The 5,192-nt window shown below is 48.9% G+C and overlaps 1 pseudogene; it reads left to right on the top strand.

Annotated features, from left to right (window-relative positions):
• Positions 1–821: 821 nt before the first annotated feature.
• On the top strand, positions 822–1,274 carry LOC121153226 (annotated as a pseudogene).
• The last annotated feature ends 3,918 nt before the right edge of the window (positions 1,275–5,192 follow it).

The following is a 5,192-nucleotide window of genomic DNA, read 5'->3' as shown; positions in this document are numbered from 1 at the left end:
ATCTTATTAGCAACACAAAATGGAAAAAAACTGTGATTTCAATTTAAGCCGCTTGGTTTCCTAGGCTGCAGGGAGCTTCTCCAAGGATTGTGCTTTAGCTTTTGTTAGAGGAAGAAAAAACAAAATAAGAACCTCCACAACATATTATTTGGCATAAATCTGCCTATCTAATTTAGATTGTGGGAACCTACTGATAAAGTCCTGGGGCTGTCACTTTTGTTTCTATTGAGCCTACCCATCTCATTATTAATAGAAAATGTTATATATCAAATTTCATTGCTGCAAATCCCACTTTCACATTCTGTCCATTCTACAACACACGTGCTCAATCTGCTTTCAGTCGCATGAGCGCCATCTGCTGGCGCTGGAGCCCCCAAGGGTGCCCGTGTTTGTGTGCTGGTTCCTAGTCAAACATGAACTCATAAACTTTAAAAATATGCATTGATTCCCTGAAAAATAATAAATTATGTTTAACATTAATGTTTTAATGATAACCACATTTTAAAAATCACAACAAGGTTATTAAAAGAGTGACATTAGTTCACATTTTTGCATAGCTCTTCAATATTGGCCTCAGAAGATGCCTAATGCTCATAGCTGCATTTGCATACAATCTGTTTCAGTATCTTGCTTTGGTTAAAATGTATGAAGAAAGTGGTATTTGGAAAATGGAGGAATATTTTAAGAGCCTTTTCATATAGTAGTCTTCATTCATTTATCAAAAACTCAATTATTGCTTCCTTTTACATTTTTCATTTATTTATTTGAAAGGCAGAGCAATAGAGAGACAGAGATCTTTCATCCACTGATTCACTCTTCAAATGCCTATCACACTTTTCACCAAGCTGGCACTGAAAGCAAAGAAGGAAGCTCCTGTTCCCCCCCCGCCCGCCTCCCAAAAGCCAAAGCCAAGTCTGAAGGCCAAGAAGGCGGTGCTGAAAAGGTGTCCACAGCCACAAGAAGAACATCTGCATGTCCACCACCTTCCGGTGGCCCAAGACACAGCACCTGTGTCGGCAGCCCGACTACTCCCCCCCGGCAGAGCGCCCCCAGGAGGAACAAGCTTGACCACCATGCCAGCATCAAGCTCCCCCTGACCACAGAGTCCGCCATGAAGATAGAACACAACATCCTGGTGGATGTCAAGGCCAACAAGCACCAGAACAAAGAGGCTGTGAAGAATGTGAAGAAGCTCTAGGACATTGATGGGGCCAGTCGGCACCCTGACCAGGCCTGATGGAGAAAAGGCAGACGAGCGGTTGGCTCCTGGTTAGGATGCTTGCCAAAAAAACTGGGATCATCTAAACTGCATCCAGCTTTCTAATTCTAAATATATATTTTTCACCATTAAAAAAAAAACGCCTATAACACCCAGAGCTTGGCCAGGCTAAACAAGGGAACCTGGAACTTCTCACCTATGAAATGGGAGTCCTCTACCATCAGTGGCTTAACCCACTATGCCACAGGGTGGACCCTATGCTGCTTAGTTTTAGAGACTCTGCACACAAACGATATGGTATAGGCACTGGCTCCAGCAAAGGACTCACAGCCAACAGGGGAGTTCATATGGTGATCCAGGAGGCAGAGATTGTATCCAAATGCAGGCTTTTGTAACAACCCTCTGAGGAGAACTGCCTTCCCTGGACACATCCCCATTAACCTAGGCACCTCACTGGGTCCCGCTTCCCCAGAACTTCCACCCTGGGACTAAGCCATGAGGGCAGGCTAAATTGCCCAGGAGACCCCAGCCAGAAGAATTTACTCCATATCCCACCTATGCACAAGTTTCATTTTCTCTCCTAGTGATTGCCTCGCCTTAATATTCATGAGAAAGAGAAAGCTGCAAGGCCACAGCGCCCTCCAGGTGAGGAATGCAAGATAAGTGCGTGACAGAGGAAGGACGCCCCTTTCGGAGCTGCTGCTGCCAATACTTGGGACGCCATTACATCACCACGGGGGACATTTCCATTCAGGTCTCAGAATCATCACCTCATTCTCCTCTCTCTCGTGCTCCATGTTGTATGGATGCGACACACATAGAAAACTGAATTTTCACAGCGCCATCACCTTTGTCTCACCTGATTTTCCTTAATAAATTGTGGTGAGGTAGGTCACGGGCTTGGAAGTCACTGCCCCACCACCTTGGTGTTCCCTCCTGCCCACCTATCACCTGAGAGGGGGCTGTATTCCACTGTTGTGTAACCACTCCCCTCACAAGCCCCTATAAAGGCCCATGACCAGGACGGGCTCACTCTCTTGGCCTGTGTCTCCATTGCTCTGGCACGCCCACGCTTGGCCTCCCACTCGGAGGACAGGTAACCCCTGAGCATGGCTCCTGCGTGTCCGTATTCCTCGCCTTTGGTTCACTGCTTGGGCAGGACAGTGAAGACAGCAATGCTAAGATGCTTCGTATTTCTAAATAGTACACTATTTGTGTACTCGGGAGTCCCAGGAGAGGTGAGGCCTAGCAGTAGTGGAGTGTGGGCAGAGAAGCCAGGGAAAGGTGGCTGCCTGCAGCTTTGTAAGTGTGTCCAGGTTATCTGCTCCATGTCTCTTACGATTATTTATATTGTGGGGAAGCCGGGACATAGGTCTTGAGTTTAACGGATGGACTTCAGGGTAATGACCATTTGCTCCTCTTGGGGTTACAAATGATTGGATTGCCGTGTGGACTTGTGATTTGCTATTTCTGGTGGGCCCTGTTATTACCATGCTTGGTTAATAAAGACTCCTTAATAAACCCTAGACATGTCTAGCGTGATCTCGCCTGCACCCAGCCACAAAATTCCCCAGAGGCAGCAGTTGTGTCCATCTTACTCTCAGGGCTCTGAAAACACTGTGTTAGGAAAGTGTGGCAGTACAAAGAGGAGATGGGGGTCAGGCAGACTCACAGCCAAATTGAATTTACGTTGTAAATTCACAGAAGTGATAAGCTGCCAAGCTATAGACTGAAACATGTGGCAGGGACAGGCGTGATGGCCCAACTGACTAATCCTCTACCTGCAAGTGCTGGCATCCCATACGGGCTCTGGTTGACGTCCAGGCAGCCCCGTTTCCCATCCAGCTCCCTGCTTGTGGCCTGGGAAAGCAGTCAAGGAGGGCACAAAGCTTTGGGACCCTGTACCCATATGGGGGACTTGGAAGAAGCTCCTGACTCCTGGCTTCAGCTCAGCTCAGCTCTGGCCTTTGTGGCCACTTGGGGAGTGAAGCCGTGGACAAAAACTCTCTGTATTTCCTTCTTTCTGTAAATCTGCTTTTCTAATCAAAATAAATAAATATTTAGAAAGAAAATAAGCAGCACATAGCAGAAGCCAGTTCCTTATACTCCTTCCCGGGGTTTGGCACAAAATGTTATGAAAGTGTCACAGCACAAAGACGAGACAGGAAATAAACTCACAGAAGTGACCAGCAACCAACCTGTGCACAGAAGCAGCAGGGGCGAAGGCTCAGTTTTTCAGCAGGCCGGGTGGGAGGATGACCTGAGCCCGACGAAGCTGTGGAAAAGAACCACGTTCCATTTCCTCGACACACAACAGAAGGGAGGAATGCGAGGAGTGACTCGACCACTGGCCATGAAGTCCTCCGCCATTTTGGACTCGGCACCATTTTAAATATCTGCTATCCTTAGTTCTTGGCTTCCTTAAGATTCCCGCGCCCTTTAGTTTCAAATTTTGTTGTCTGCCAATCCACTGTAACTTTGTAACCCTGTTTCCACCAATCCCTCAAGGCCCACCCACGGCCCTATCCACCAATCCTCATGGTCCCTCTCCCTAGTCCTCGCCCACTGCCGTACCAACCAATCCCCTGCGGCCCCGACAACTTTATCCACCAATCCCTCAAGGCCCGCCCACGGCCCTGTCCACCAATCCCTCACAGCACGCGCTACCCGCCCCCAGCCATAAAGGCACTCTCTTGTGCACGCCATCTTCTTGCTCGCCCCCTCCATCCCCCGTTTCTTTGGAACCCCTTCCTGCCACTGCAGCAGGAGACAGGAGCCATCTCTGTCTCTCCCTCCGCTCCTGTGCCCGAGGCCATCATCCCCGCTGGAGGGAAACCTGCCTGCATTGCTCACTGAGTCTGGTGTTTCCGCCTGTGCGCCAGATCGAAAAGAGCTTATGCTGAAAAGAGCTAGCACTGGGACTTTTATAATTTTAGGCTCTTCGGATTTGCGGGGGAGTTTGGAGAAGTGGGCTGAGGCTACAATAGCTTTTTGTGGGCACTTTCAAACTTTATAGGTTTTGCTCCCCGGGCAGGTGGAAGGAAATCTAAGAGAAACTTTTATACATTTTTTTTAAAGTTTATTTTTACTAGGAAAGTAGATTTACAGAGAGGAGAGACAGAAAGATCCTCCTTTTTGTGAAGTCAGTAGATTCTTCCGGGTCTCCGGCACAGGTGTAGGGTACCAAGGCTTGGATGTCCTCCCCTGCCTTCCCAGGTCACAAGCAGGGAGCTGGATGGGAAGTGGAGCACCTAGAACATGAACCAGCTAGGAGGATCTTATTGAAATGTGGTTCCTGCAGAGGCTGCTTTTGTTCATTGCTTTGGGGGAAGTCAAGTGACTGCTGAGCCAAATGCAAATTGAAAAGTAGTGCAAAGGTCCTGGAGGAGCCTGCCTTTGGGAATTCTAATGATGTTGACCTTGCCCGTCACACAGGTAACATGACTGTCGGCATTTGTCTTCAGGTGAATTCTTTCAGGCGGGGCATGACTGCACATTCCCCAGTCTCTACTTGACCCTGTTGGCATGAGAGTGTGACTCATCTAGCCCCCAACCACTTAGGATTGCTAGCTGAGCTGCACCCCAGGGCAGGCCCTCAGGAAATGCTCATGAGCATCAGAGGGAGGAGTCTGGCCAGGTGGGTGAAACACAGAACAAGATTTGAGGCAGTGTGCTTTCACTGGCCACCCTCACTAACCTTGGCCCTGGGACGCCCTTCCAAGTGCAGGACTTCTCTGCATCTGATACACATCAACTCGGCTTCCCGCACGTGCAGCCTCACCGGGCGAGACTCGTCTGCTACAAGGCAGAATCCGGGCCTCTACTGCCTTTCTCTTCTTTCCCTTTTGCTCTTGCCCAACTCTCTCTTCACCCCCTCCTGCAAATCTGACTGTGTAGATTGCAGCCAACATAGACATCTGAGGATGTAGCCAGAAAAGGACTAAGCCTGCTCGTAAGGCTACTCCTCCATTCC

The sequence above is a fragment of the Ochotona curzoniae genome, unplaced genomic scaffold (genome assembly GCF_017591425.1).
Source record: "Ochotona curzoniae isolate NIBS_2020 unplaced genomic scaffold, NIBS_Ocur_1.0 contig_2688, whole genome shotgun sequence".
In the NCBI taxonomy this organism is placed as follows: Eukaryota; Metazoa; Chordata; class Mammalia; order Lagomorpha; family Ochotonidae; genus Ochotona; species Ochotona curzoniae.
The sequence above is the reverse complement of the archived record's forward strand: the minus strand, read 5'-3'. Positions and strand labels throughout refer to the sequence as shown.